The sequence below is a fragment of the Antechinus flavipes genome, chromosome 1 (assembly GCF_016432865.1).
Source record: "Antechinus flavipes isolate AdamAnt ecotype Samford, QLD, Australia chromosome 1, AdamAnt_v2, whole genome shotgun sequence".
Taxonomy (NCBI): domain Eukaryota; kingdom Metazoa; phylum Chordata; class Mammalia; order Dasyuromorphia; family Dasyuridae; genus Antechinus; species Antechinus flavipes.
Genome location: NC_067398.1, coordinates 248,505,294 through 248,520,884, shown reverse-complemented (window position 1 = coordinate 248,520,884; position 15,591 = coordinate 248,505,294). Strand labels below are relative to the sequence as shown.

General features: G+C 34.9%; 1 pseudogene; it reads left to right on the top strand.

Moving 5' to 3' along the window:
* Nucleotides 1–7,200: 7,200 nt before the first annotated feature.
* Nucleotides 7,201–15,363, top strand: LOC127545150 (ribosome biogenesis protein NSA2 homolog; annotated as a pseudogene).
* Nucleotides 15,364–15,591: the final 228 nt, after the last annotated feature.

Genomic DNA, 15,591 nt, shown 5'->3' with positions numbered 1-15,591 from the left:
TTTTGTCTTTGTACACCCAATACCTAACATATAGTAGGCACTTAATAAATGCTTGACTGATTGGTTACTGAGCACTTCCATCCTTGAAATTCCCAGAGGCTTCACACTGATAGTTAACTTCACTAAAATTGATGATTGAACAGTGGGATAGTTTACTTCTTAACTTCCTCTTAGACATCTCTTTGCTTTTTTTTTTTTTGTGTTGTCAGTACTTAACACAGTGCTGGTTGATTGATTGGTTCAGGAAGTGAGTGAATTATTATGAATTGGGGAATAAGGCAGAGTAGATGACAAATTTTCAGGCTTTCCAGATTTTCCACACAGACAGAAAATCACCACAAAATGAACATACAGCAGCAAAAATAAAGGAGTAAAGCAGTTGCCCTCCTAAGACATCTTGAGAAGACTTCAGGGAAGGCTCCTAGGGTGAGATTTCCAGAATGAAGTAAAGAAACCCCGCCTGCTGAACCACTGAATCAACAAACAGGAGACCCTGAGGGAAACAGACTAAGCCTTAAGAAATTTCACTTCATTCACAGCTTCAAGAAATTTTATCTCAGGAACTCCTACTTCCCAGCCTTGAGCTTTCTTTAACCTCATGGACTTTTTTCATACAAACGTTCCTCTGGGAAGCAACAGAGGGCTGAGTGTTTCTAGAATCCAGGCTTAGTAGTGCTGTTCAGACATGATCCCTGGCTGTGGCTATGGGCAAGGGTGAGTGAGCACAAAACTTGTGAGAGTAGTACCTATACAGCAGAAAGCAAGAACATTTTGGGGATAACTTGGCTAGGGCTTAGGGAAGGAAGAAAGAAGTCCTTGAAGCTGACTCCCCAGATTTCAAAAAATAACAGTAAGAATGACCTGAGTCCCAGAGCAACATTACATACAATTTGGGATTAAAACTTTATTATTATTATGCCACAGTTCTCTTTTATTGTCCTGACTCAGTTTCCCTAATTATCCTAACTCAGTTTCTCTAAATTGTTCTGCCTCAGTTTATAATTGTTCTGCTCAATCCTGCAAAACCACCTCTCCCTCTTAATCAGAATATTTGATAAGGATAAAAGATCTTATATTTTAGAATATCATCAGAATGTCTCTCCCCATCCCAAGCTATTAGAATATCAGATACTGTCTTATCAAGATGCATTTCCTCATCTCTGGGGTGCCTTCTGCTATCTCCAATGGCTCACCCCACCCTGTCAAAGTCCCTTCCCACTCTCAGAACCCTGACTCCACCCCTGCCTCAGTCTACCTTCTCTGTCTGAGCCACGTGTATATATGTCATTGAGAACTCAGATTGTTTGCTGGATTCTTGGAGATGATAGTCTCATTCAGCCCTGGGACCAAACCATGGATCCATTTGGTCCCAGTAAATCTTTCCCTTTCAAAGAAAGTATTAAATACTCTCTAATCTCTATCTTGCCTAAGTTTCTCTGGCATTGCATTATAATATTAAACTAATAAAAATAAAATAATACAAATTAAAAATAAAAATTAGTAAGTAAAGGAAAAAGAATGCAACTGTTGATAGCGCCTTTGGTGTAAAAGAAGATAATAAAAGTTCTAAAACCATGTCATTAAATCAATAGATACAGAAAAAGATTTTGATAAAGTTCAACACCCATTTTTATTTTAAAAATAAAAATAATTTAAAGTTTGGGCATTTAAATGGATTTTTCCTTAAATTGATAAAAAGCATTTATCTAAAACCATCAGTGAGCATTATTCATAATGATAAACTAGGATGTCCATTGTCCCTGATTTTATTCAGTATTGTAATGGAAATCCTAGTAATAGCAATAAGAGAAGAAAAAGAAATAAAAGAATCAGAATAGGGAATGAAATAATAAAACTACAGTGATACCTCAGTGCTCATCTGCTTTGAAATTTGTTGAATTCAATATTCAATATATTTTTGAGGAGGAAAAAAAATGCTTCAGCACTTGATGTTTGCTGAATATTCATTGCACTAGTTGTTTTAGTTAAGGGATGAGAGGTGGGCCAGACATACTGCCCAGCCCCTGGCACTGCTGCTATTGCCCTCATCTGTGGACAGCTTCTTCTCAGCTAAAGTAATAGGGCATAGGACTGTCAGGGTGGAGCCCATGATGCTGAGATTATACACATCAGTGGGTAGGCTGCAGGGCAGTTCCAATACAATTTCCAACTTCTAAATAGTAGTACTGAAAGGGATACAGAATGGCTGTTGTGCTCATCAGCAGAAAAGCAAAAGGAACAGGAGTACTAGTGGTAGTGCAAGCAGCAGCAGCAGGAGCCCAGATGAAGGTGGCAGTGATGGCTGTGGAGGATCCAGGACTCTTGGCCATCCCAACCCTCAGGCTGCAGATGGAGCACTAAGAAATTCATAGCTTCCACCTCCATATCCAGACTCCAAGGAAGCTTGGCCATGGAAGAAGACTGTAAAGGTTAAGATTCCTCCCAGAAAGAATGTTGTCAAGAAGGAAGAAGCTGAGTTCCGCTGGCTTATTTCTTTACAACTGGAAGCCTCACTTGCCCTTTGTGGAATTAGATAAGGAGGGATAATTAGACTGAGGACTAGAGATGTACTCCTTATGGGAAAAAGTTGTTCCATACTCAAAATCTTTTCCACTCATCTTGCCTTCTGAAACCAATAATGAAGAATAACAAGGTACTATTATATCTCTTTTTATAGGTGATATGATGATACTCTTGGAAAACCTAAAAAACTCAATTAGAAAATTAGTTGAAACAATTTTAGCAGAGTAGCCATATAAAGGAAATCCATATAGATCATCATCATTGCCATATGTCACAAACTAAATTCTGCAAGAAGAGATAGTAAAAATATAAATAAACACACCATTTAAAATAACTCTAGACAGTATAAAGTCCTGGGAGTACATCTAACCAAACAAACCCAGGAATTATATTTTTTAAAATTTATGTAAATATAATCAGATTTAAATAATTGAAGAAATATTGTTTGTGGGTAGGCAATGCCAATATGATAAAAATAACAATTTTTCTAAACTAAATTATATATTCAATGCTGTCCCAATTAAATTGCTTAAAATAATTTACTGAATTGGGAAAAAAAATTTTAAATTCATCTAAAAGAACAAAAAGTCTAGAATATCAAAAAGAAATAATGGAGGAAATACAAAGGTAAGAGGTTTAGCAGTACCAGAATTTATATTATAAAGCAGAAATTATCAAAACTCTTAAGTACTGGCTAAGAAATTGAAAGCTAGCTCAATAGAGTAGACATACAATTTACAGCATAATAGCCTTATATTTGCAAAGTACAAAGACTTAAAATTTGGGGATAAGAATTCATTAGTTGGTTGCAAAAATTATTGGGAAAACTGCAAAGCTGTGTGGAAAGCAGATCAATATCTTATATCATTTACCATAATTAGGTCAAAATGGATACATGATCTAGACATAAAGAGAGGTTTTACAGGAAAATTAAAATAGGGAACATATTCCTTCTCAGAGTTTGGATAGGTGAACAATTTATAATGAATTATCAATAGAGAATGTTTGGTATAAATGGATAACTTTGATTACATAAAATTTAAAGTTTTTGTGAAATAAAACAGATGTAACCAAGATCGTAAGAAAAACAGAAAATTAGCAGGGGTGGGAAAATTTTATAGAAAGCTTTTCAGAAAAAAGGTCTCACATCTAAAATACATAAAAAACTTTGTCAAATCTATAAGAATATGAGTCATTAACCAAAGGGAAATGGATATGAACAGGCAGTTTTCCAATAAATAAATCAAAAATGTAGGGTCATATAAAAAAATACTCTAAAGCATTATTGATTACAGAAATGCAAATTAAAACAATCTTGAGATATCATTTTATACCTTCTAGATTGGCTAAAATGATAAAAAGAAAAAGAGAAAAATGTTGAGGGGGATGTGGAAAAATTGGGACACTTATTTATTAATGCTGGTGGAACTGTGAATTGATAAAACCATTTTGGAGAGCAATCTGGAATTGCATTCAAAAAGTTGTTAAACTACCTATATTGACCCAGCAATATCACTACTTCATCTATTTTTGAAGATAATTACGAAAAAAGGGAAAGAAGTTATATGTTTATAGCAATTCTTTTTGTGTTGGCAAAAAACTAGAAATTGCAGGGATGCCCATCAACTGGGGAATGGCCAAACAATTTTGGTATATGATTGTAGTGGTATACTACTATGCTGTAAGAAATTATAAGCTTAATGATTTTAGAAAAATATGGAAAGACCTGCAAGAAATAATGAAGAGCAAAATGAGAAGAACCATGAGAATACTGGATATACAGCAATAGCAATATTATTCTAAGAATGACTTGGAATGGATAAGTTATTTTGACTATTATAAATACTCAAATTAACTATAAAGGCATAAAAAGAATAATGCTCTCTGCCTCCAGAGAAAGAACTGGTAAATAGAAGTATATATAGAATAATTTTACATTTATGTGTGTATGTCTAATGGTAGCCATTTCTAGTGCAGAGTGGGGGCAGAAACTTACCTAATAATTTTGTTATATATTTGAAAGCAATAGCAAGTTGTGCACAATAGATTTGCAGTTTTATGCACAAATCATCTTTTTATTGTATTCTGTTATGGAAATAATAGTTTTTTTCATAAATTAAAAATACATATTTTTAATTTTTGAAAGAAATGTTATGAATCACTTCCATAGACTGAGAAGAATGATTAGAGAATGAGAGAACAAAGAGAAAATAAACCAAGAAAGGTGAATGTATTTCCAAGAGGAAAGATAACTAGTTCTATTAAGTGCTTCAGAATATATTAAAACTCTATCATGATGTTTTAAAAAAAAAAATGAAAAAGACAGTTTTAGAGAAACCTGGAGAGACTTCCATGAATTTATGTAGAGTGAAGTGAACAGATGGGGAGAACAATTCATACAATAACATTATTGTAAAGACAAACAACTCTAATCAATGCAATGATGAATCAAGATTCCAAAGTACTCATAAAAAAGCATGCTATCACCTCCTGACAGACTTGATGGAATTTGGGTGCAGAGTGAGAAAAATGGGGCATAACTACTGTGAAAATTTGTTTTACTTGACTGTATATTTGACATAAGAATTTTAACATGTAGGGTCGGGGAAGGAAAGAGAGAGAAAAAAATAATCTTAATTGGAAAAATAAAATTACATTTGAAAAGAGAAGTCACTAATAGCTTCTGTCTCAAAGATTACATGCCATTTACTCTGGATCTAGCCAAATATATGTAGTTTTTGATATGTCATCTTTTCTTTTAGACTGTAAACTCTTTGAACAATGTTATATTTACTTTTCTTTGTATCCCAAGGATTTGATACACAATAAACACTTTATAAATATATTTCTTTAACTATTTGATTGAACAAAGAAGTCAAAATAAGCTTTCTGGATTATCAATAAAAGAAATCCAATCTTCAGTTAATCAGGATGTCAAGAGGAGTAATCATACCTAAAAATAAGAAAACAATAAATAACCAAGCAAAAATTAAAGAAAATATTCTTTAGGGTGAGTTAATTTACATGAATAGTGAAACCACAGAATCCCCTTTAGAAGCAATTCTCAAAAAAAAATATCTCCCTGGGAAATCAAATTGTCTGGCTTTTAAGCTTTGAAGACTAAGGCAGGTTTTTATAAACTGCAAAGAAAAATAAAGGGAAAGTTTAAAAATACTGACTTATCTGCTCCCTTTGACTTTGAAGAAAAGAACAGTTTGGAGAAGGATCTAGTATAAACTAAAATTGAAAATGGAAATATCACTCCAAGTATCAAATGTAGGCCAAGACAACTTTTCTCTTTGAAGGGAAAAGGAAAACATTTCAAAAGCTTGAGGTTCTGAAATAATTTGTCAACCAAATCCCAAAGCTGAAATGATCACTTTAAAGAGCCAAAGAGATCTGAAAAGAGATGAACAAAGGGATAAAGAATGGCCAGAGGAGAGGAGAAGGAAAAGAAATAATACAGGGATTTTAAAGAGATGAGACGATATGCAAGTTAATAAAGAACAATGTTAATTAAATTGTGGTTAATAACCCCTAACATCCACACAAAGATTTACAGTTTGTAAAGTTTTTTATTGGGTTTTTTTTTTTCCCTGTGAGGTAGAGCAGGGAAACTTCAGATCAACTTAATGAGTTCTTCTAATTAACCTGATAAGTTTATAGGGCAGAAATTTTTGTACAGAGAAATCTGAGGGGTATTGTCCCATGGAGGTACATTCCATTTCCCATGGAATGTGGGCATGTACTCTAAAGCTCCCTGTTGATGGGACTCAAACAACTCCAAGACAGTGATATGATTGAGAAGAATCAACTCTTAAAGAAAGAACTGTTCCCTGCTTCATATTCTATGGAGGCTAATAGATTTTTTTTCTTGCCTGAACTTTGAAAAGATAGACCATGACACAGCTGGGGATACCTGTGCCCATGTACAATTTACATATATACTCTTTCCCAGTAGTATCTTGTGACTTGTGACTAAAGATCATGGCATAGGTAGGCATGTCATTTGAGATTCTTCATTAACCCCAATTATTTTGTGAAGGAGGAGAAATTTTGGATATCTTAGGGTAATCCTCGATTTTAGCATTCTAAGCAAAGAATGGAGATTTACTAAACAGAACTGGCTTTGGGAATTGGCTCATGGGTTTGGAAACATTTCCCAATTTCTAGAGTTCAAAAATTAAGTGTTCTCAAGTTTGGACCTTCTAGATAGAGAAGGGAATTTCTTAAATCTGTGTGCTACTTAGAGAAAAAAAAAACATTGTGTGCATAGATTCTGCATAGTTTCCTACTTGAAAAACAAAGCAAATGAATTATGTGAACAATAAAGAACCAATAAGAAAAAAATTGCTAAACCAAAGGGTGTTTTTACAAGTTCAGAGAAGATAATATCAGATGCTATGAGAGATATGGGCTCCCTGGAATGTCAAAGGGTTGTTCTACTAGCAAACCCAAGTTCATTTCCCTTCTGGGGAAGTTTATCCACTTAAATAAAAATGCTTTGTAAAATATCTAGCATTACATATGTAAAAGATTTTGTGATTTCAAGCCTAATTGAATGAAAGTATCTGAAGCTAGAAGCAAAGAGGAAAATTGGGAGGAAAAGCTACTTTAGAAGGAAAGATAGATTTGATTCTGAATGTATTGTAATTGAGGTCTTAGGGGGACAACAAGATGGAGGTGGCCAGCAAGGAGGTAGAGATGAGAGCCAGGAGGTCAGAGATGAGAACAAGAAGATAGAGATGAGAGCCAGGAGGGCTAGATATAGACTTGGAAGTCATTTTCACAGAGATGATAATTGAATCCACAGAAATAGATGAGATCATCAAGGGGAAGAATTTAAGGAGAGATGAACAAGGGACTATTCATTTAAAATTAGTGGATGGAACAAAGGAACAAATCAGCAAAGAAAACTGAGAAAGAGCTATAAGAAAAGAAAGAAAAGATCCAAGGTGAAGCAGACTCATCTAAGCCAAGGGGAAAGAAAGCAGAATAGTCAACAGTGCCAAAAATTAAAAAAGATCAAAAAGAATCAGAACTAAGAAAAAAAGCAGCACATGTAGCAGTCAATGTCTCTAGTACCACAATAGTTCACAATAAGTGAACAAAGGAAATGAACCAACAATTCTCAAAAGAATAGCAAGCTACTGATAACCACATGAAAGAATGCTCCAAATAACTAATAATGAGACAGATGCAAGTAAAACAACACTGAACTTTCACCTCACACCCAAAAAACAGGAAAATCTAACAAAAGGTTGGAATAGCCAATGTTGAAGTAGTTAGAAAGATTGGCACACTAATGTATTGGTGTTTGTGAAGCTGTAAATTAGTTTAATAATTCTGGAAAGCAATTAGGATTTATGCAAATAAAGTGATAAATACCCATACCCTTTGACCCAGAAATGCATTACTAACCCCCAAGGTGATCATTTATAAAATGAAACATCCTATATACACTGAAATATGTATAGTCACACATTTGTAGTAGCAAAAGAATTGAAAACAAAGTAGTACCTCTTTGTTGGACAGTGATCAAAGTGTAGTTCATGAATATAACAGAATATTACTGAATGATAACAGACGACAAATATGCAGAGATACATAGAAAGGTTTATAAGAATTGTTTTGAAGTGAATTAAGCAGAATCACGGGGAAAATATATGATATATATATCCTACATGTGTGTGCATATATATAATGATTAAAACAATGTAACTGAAAGAACAAGCCAAAAAAAAATAAAAAATGGATATTGTAAAATTACAAAGGGGGTACCAAAGAAGAGATATGAGAGGATATCTCTCCACATTTCTTTCTGAATTGGGAAAGATCCACAAATGTGGAACAGTGCATATGTTGTACGATTTTTTCTTTTAGGTATTGATAAGTTTTGCTGATTTCGTTTTCTCTTTTTTTCTTTTAAAAAAGACTCTGGGAGAGCAAAGGAGGAATATGGTGAGAAATCTGAGCAATGTCAAAACAAAAAAAAAGTCAATAAAATATACTTTAAAATAAATGAAATTACCATTTTAAAAACATCACTAGTGACTTTTAAAAGCATAGTTTCAGTAGGATGCTGGGGTTGGAGGTCAAATTACATGGGGCTAAAATAGATAATGAGGAAATGAAAACACCAAGTATAGATTATTCCTAAAAGTTTAGCAGTGAAAAGAACAAGAGATATAAGATAATAGCTTCAGACAGTAACAGCAAAGGTCAAAAGGAGGTTGGGTTTGTTTCTTTGTTTTTTAAGATAGTGAAAATAATGAGCAGTCTTGTGGGTGGCTGGTGTCTTTAATTCCTGTAAAGCATCAGAATGACATCACTATGTTAGAGTCAAGTAACATCATATTGGAGTATGGCTCATCAGACTAATAAGACTTCTCAATACTCTACTACAGAATGGGCACAAATAGTCCATGGGAACATTTGAGGTAGATTCTCCAAATTTGCACATCTTGTGCTTCTTTTTAGCTAATAAGGCATCCTATGCCAGTGTCTCCCATGTCACAAAATCAATTTTAAAGTTGTTAGGAGAGACTCTGAGAGTATTACTTTTTCTGTCTATCATCTGGACACCTGCCCTGTGTGAGTTCTCCATAAAATAGTCTTTTAGAGAAGCACACATTTAGCATTCTAGCATTGTGGCCAGCCCAACAGAGTTCAGTTCTCTGCAATTAAGTCTGAATGCTTGGCAGTTTTTGAGAAAGAACTTCAGGGTCTGGTACCTCATCCTTCCAGGTGATCTTCAAAATCTTCCTAAGACAATTCAAATGGAAGCTATTCATTTTCTTGCTGTGGTGCTAGTATACTATACAGGTTTCACAGCCATACAACAATAAAGTCAGTACATGGCTCTGTAGCCCATCAATTTGGAAGTCTAATACCTCTTCTCTCCTACACTTTCCTTTGGAGCCTCCCAAACATTGAGCTATCACTGGCAATGTGTGTGTCAACCTCATTATTGACATGACCATCCCTGGAAAATATATGACCAAAATAGTGAACTAATCAACAGCATTCAGAACTTCTTCATTTGCTATAATTTGCTATAATTAATGGTTTCACTATGGTATCATACTGACTGGTGGAGCATCCGTGTTTTCTTGGTGTTTCATTGGTAGGCCAAAATTAGCACAAGCAGGAGAGAATCAGTCCATGCTCAGTTGCATCTCATCTTTAGGGATTGCACTGAGTGCACAATCATCTGCAAACAAAAAATCATGCACCAGCACTCCTTCAACTTTAGTCTTGGCTTGTAGCTTTTTCAAATTGGATAATTTATTATCAATATGGTAGTTGACCTTAAAGATGTATTCATCCTCATTGAAGGTATTTGATAGTATATCTAAAAATATCATGCTAAAAACCATTAAAGCAAGCACAGACCTTTGTTTCACTCTATTGGTGACTGGGAAAGCACAAGAGCATCATCCGTTTTCTGGAACCTAAGGAAACATGCCATCCTGAAATTGACATACAATACTAACAAACATCTCTGGGAAACCAAATTTTGATATAATTTCCATAAGCCATCAAACTAACAGTATCACAGACTTGGTCCAATGAACAAATATTATGTACAAACCTCTGTTTTGCTCTTGGCATTTCTCCTGGAAGTGTCAGGCAGCAAAAACTCCATCAACCATTCCTCAGCCCTTTCTGAAACTACACTGGCTCTCAGGTAGATTACTGTCTTCCAGGTGAAAAATCAGCTAATTAAGGAGAATTCTGATAAGAATTTTGCCAACAATGACTAAGAGAGAGACTCCCCTGTGATTAGCACAGGATAATCTATTTTCTTTGCCTTTATAGAGATGGACAATGAAGATGCACTTAAATTCCTGGGAAATAACCAACTCTTACCATATAATTTGGAAAATTTCAGTTAGTTTTGTAAGAATAATGGACCTTTACCTTGTAAATTTCAGCTAAAATAGAATCAGCACTAGGTGCTTTGCCACAGAAGAGGAGCCTAATGGTATTCAAAACCTCTGCTTTAGTTGAAAATTTGTCTAGAGAGGGATTGAATTCAACCTGAGGTAAATGGTCAATGGTGTCAGCATTGATTCGATGACAGTCTATTAGGAGTACTATGGAAGTGTTCAACCCACCTGTCCAGGATCATGTCCTTATTACTAATCAATATGGTTTCATCAGCACTGAGTAGTTAAGATACACCATATGTCTTTGATCCATAAACAACCTTCTGGGCATCAAAAATAAAGGCAATAATTAAATAGGCAATAGAGAAGAATCCAAAGGGAAAAAAAAAGGAAAAAGATCAAAAGTGAAATGCATACAATTTACATCCTGAAAGATATAGGAAAGGATGGGATTAAGGATATAGACCCTTCAAAAGAAAAACCACCTTATCTTCTGAACATGGAGCAAAAGGAGAAAATGGATGAAAATATAGATTTTCATCCATTTCATTTCATGAAAATGTAGTTTTGGAATAGGGGAGAAAAGAGAGCTCAGTATGGATGACCTCAAATTTTCAGTAAATTAGAGACAAAATCATCTTCTGAAAGGGAAAGGTTTGGAAGTATAACTGGGGACTTGAAGACAGAGAAAATTTGGACCAGTTACTGTAGGGTATAAGATAGGAAATCAATTGAAATTAATGAAAGTACAGTGCAGTGGTGAAGATTCAGTTAAGGTTAAGTAGCATAGATTTGTAATATGTACTTCTTCCAGCAGGATAAGCAACTTGAGAACAAGAGTGCAAAAGGCTGATGTAGGAATGACACAAGATTGAAAATTAGCAAGGTGTAAAAAAAAGACAACTCAATCACTGTCTTTGATATAAAGTCTTTCTTTATCTTCCTGGCTGTTAGTGTTTTCCCCTCCAAAATAAAGCTGCCCAGTATTTGATTTGTACATTTCTTTTATATGCCAGTATTATGTATGTGTTGTCTCTTTTGTTCAAATATAAACTTCTTAAAGGCCAGAACTCTTTCACTTTTGTCTTTATATTCTAGATACTTAACTCAGTTAATGTATTAACATACGTTTAATAAATGTTTATAATTAATTGAAACATTAGACTTGATGTGGAGAAAATTTTCCGAAATTGGAATGGGCTGCCTCAAAAGGTACTGGTTAAAGACTATGCCTAGGTGAAGCGTCACATCGATTATCCAAGAGCCTCCACAGCTGTGAATCATAACAGTTGAAGTTGCAAAGCAGCCTTTGATGCAGATGTTCCTTGTCAATTGGGAATGAAATAAATTAGAGTTAGAGGGAAGAGGAGAGAGGTCAGACAACGCAACTGCCTCTCAGTCTCCTTGTATCATCATCATAATACTCTCACATGAAGAGATCCATTCTGAGTTAGACCTCCAGCACCACTGGCAGGTGCCTCCCATCACAACAGTACTGAATCTTCCTTTTACCAGAGATCTCCAGGTGGAAGATGGATGACTGCCAAATATATATATATATATATATATATATATATATATATATATATATATATATATATATTGACGATTCCTTTTGGACATGTTTCTTTTTCAGATGATATGACTGCTGAAGTCACTTTCAACTTTCAAATTATATAACTCAAAGATAATAGTTCACATTTCCATCAGCTATGTTTTGCAAAGCTCTTTATACATGTTATCTAATTTAATCTTCCTATCAATCCTCTGAGGTAGATACCATTATTATCTTCATTTTATAGAATTAGGAAACTAACAAATGTATTAAGTGACTTGTCCAGGGCCATACAGCTAGTAACTATTAGAGGCAGAATTTGGACCTAGATTATCCTACCTCCAAATATAACATTTTATCTACTACACCACACTCAGGACATTTAGAGAATGGTACAATGCTTTATTAATTAACCAGAGGATCAAGACTGTGAGGGGGGAAAGTAAAGATAGAAAATGGACAGACTAAGCTAATAAGGAAATATTAAGAAGCTCTTGATAAAAGTTAGGATGAAAAGGAAGTTCAGAAAGAATGGGGCAATGGGAGAGGAAGAACAACAGGAGGCCAATAAGAGAAATTTCAAAGGTCAAGATCTTGAAGAAAAAAAATTATATTTGGTGATGGCAAAATCTAAAATATGAATATCCCTCTGTGAAGTCAAAACTAAACTAGAAACAGAGATAATGAGAGGGTTGAAGAATGTTGGAATCCTTACTAACTGCTAAGTAATTAGAGTTGATCTAATCTTACAAGAAGTTGTTTTGGCCAGAACCTGAAACAAGGTACTAAGTAGAACTAATTAAGACAAGGCTTGTGTTCACACCTTTACTCACTGGAGTCCACAAGCATGCTAGCTTCACAAAGTACACTTTCTACACCTCCCTTAAAGCTCATTGGGCCAGAGAGCACTATGGGAGAAAACCCATAATCCCATTCTCTCAGAAGAGGCATATAAAAGGCCAGTGATGAGGGAGCTATGGCAGAATACATTTTTTCCTCTTGGCTGGCTGATCGCGCTGAACTCGAGAGGAACGACTCTTGTGCAGAGAACACTTTGACAGATTTCAGTGGAGCTACGCCAGAAGCCCTCTCTCCACAGCAAGTTGGTGGCTGGGCTCCCCAGAAGGAGATAAGAGAGACCTTCCATCTCTGTCTTGGTTGGAGGCAGAAGAAAGCAGAGTCAGAGGCTGAAGGACAGAACCTTTGGATTTGGAGACATCCGAAGGGCTCCAAGCCTCTAAACCGGCTGTGCTTTGAGAAGAACAAACTCCAACATTTGAACTCTAACAGAAGAAGTTTAAAAAAATGGGAGACCAGGGGTTTGAAAGGTCAATATTGTTACTATGGAAGTCATCAAAGAAGGCAGAGGTTGAGGAGTCATGATGGAGTGATAGACTCAGGCAGGTACTGAACTTATTTAAGAGGCAAAGAAAAGGATCTAGAGATCAGTAAATGCCAGTAGTATGACTCTGGTGCTGTTAAATTAGATAAAGTGTCCTTCTGAAGACAAGTTTCTGAGTGATTGTGGCTAAGAGAAGACTTAGAAAATGTTTTGAGAGCAAGGAGTTTCTGACTCCTCAATCTGGCCTTTTGTGTTTTTGATAGTAAGGTGAGGTAAGGGGATAAAACCAGAGATTTCCTGCTGTATCTTCTTTTCCCTGACCCAAAAAACAAGGGAGGAGGCTTTACCTAAAAGAGGACACCTGATTTGCCTGAGATGTCCTACTGCAACTTCCTGATCACTAAAAGCATTAAAAGTCCCAAGTCCCTCAAACTTGAAAAATTTCTAAAGTCCACAGGAGTCATCTTAAACTGCTCTACTGACCATACACATTTTCACATGGAAATGAATATAGCTTTGACCAGAAAAGCCAAGAATCGCTAAATCCTCATTGTCTATATTTTCTGTGTTAGGGGCAAAGACAATGTCCTTGTGTTAAATGTTCTATGACTTTTAAATATCTCCTTTCATCCCTACATTGACCTGAACTAAGACAGTCCTGGCAATAGATCTATCATCTGGTAGACAGGTCTGTTATGAGAGAAGGAAACTTTAGAGAGAGTGGCAAGGGATGGGATATTTTCAAGAAAAAAATCAAGTTTTAATAAGCAACAAAAGATGGAGTAAAGAAAAAGATATAGAACAAATTAGAATTTGTGAGCAAGAGAAGGAATTCAGAAGGTACAATAGAATAAGAATTCAAAGGAGAATATGGACTAAATAGGGCAAGCTGCTGAAGAGATATTAGAGAAAGGTATTATTTTTCTGTCTCATTTTGTTTTGTTTTGGCTAGACAATCCCAAAACATTAAATAACTGCAAAGCATTGGCTTGAATCCATATTGTTCCCTACTTTCTTCTGGCATTGGTAATGTCTCAGTTACAAAGGATAAAAGTTTTCCTTGTCATCCACATGTTTTTAATAAGACATTTGTTCTGGCCTTGATAAATATTCTCCTGAAGAAGAATACAAGTCAAAAAGATGTATTAAACTGGTGTCTCCAGATTAAAGCTGGTCAATATAAATCCTGAAGTTCTGGGAAGTCAATGGCATCTTGAGATACAGGAATTTCTAGTCATAGAACATGGGAAGCAACAAATAGGTGAAAGCTTATAGGATAAACCATGTCATGGTTCTAATTAAAATACATGCCACCGAATGAATATAAAAATTATCCCAAAAATAGTATGGCTATCACTTAGATTACCATGAGGAAAAGAAAAAGAAGGAAATCTAAGAGATTCATGAACATTCAAAGAAAGCAAAGAAAATGATTGGTCTAAAATCCAAACTACCATAAACATAGAGAAGATTCAGATGAAAAAGATGATAAAGATGCATAAAAACAGAAATACCAAGCAAATGAATGATGAAAAAACTTCCCAGGGAGCAGTGCCTGAATTTCTACTAAACAGAAAGAGACAGCCCCAAGCCAAAATCCTTTTCAATATGATTAAACAGAAACAAAAAAAAATCTGGTAAATAGGAAGTTCCCAGGGAAAAATAGAAGTGTTAAAGGTTCTTCATCCATTGAAGAGAAAGAAGCTTGGAAGAAAATGGTTACTGAAGTCTGCTTTGTTGAGTATGACTTCACTCAAAAACAACTAAAAGGTGAAAGTTTTATTACGTCAATAGGTTTTTTTTAAGAAGGCTTATTCTGAACTTAAAGCCACTTTTTATTTACCCATATTTGCTGTAAAAAAGAATCCCTCATACCCACAATATATAGATGTGGATGTTATTACTAAAGGGACTGTCATCATAGTGAATCTAAGTGAGGTGGGCTTGTGACACAAGAAGGCAAAGTTATCTGGGAAAAATACACACAGATTACCAAAAACCTAGAAAATGGTGGATATATAAATGTTGTCTTAATTTGTTTGAGTGACTGATGGAATAAAGTTCTATATCCTTAATAATGATTAAAGATCTATAATGTCAAGAAAACCACAATAGTTACTATGTTAAACAGTCACAAAACAAAATAAAAGATTCAGTTCTACATGTTGGTTGCTTTAATTTGAGATAAACTTGGAAAAGAGATGAGATCCTATTTTTGATGAGACTATTTTCCATTTTGGGGTGGTGACTTTTAAAAAGTTTGTAGATACTCTGAGGAA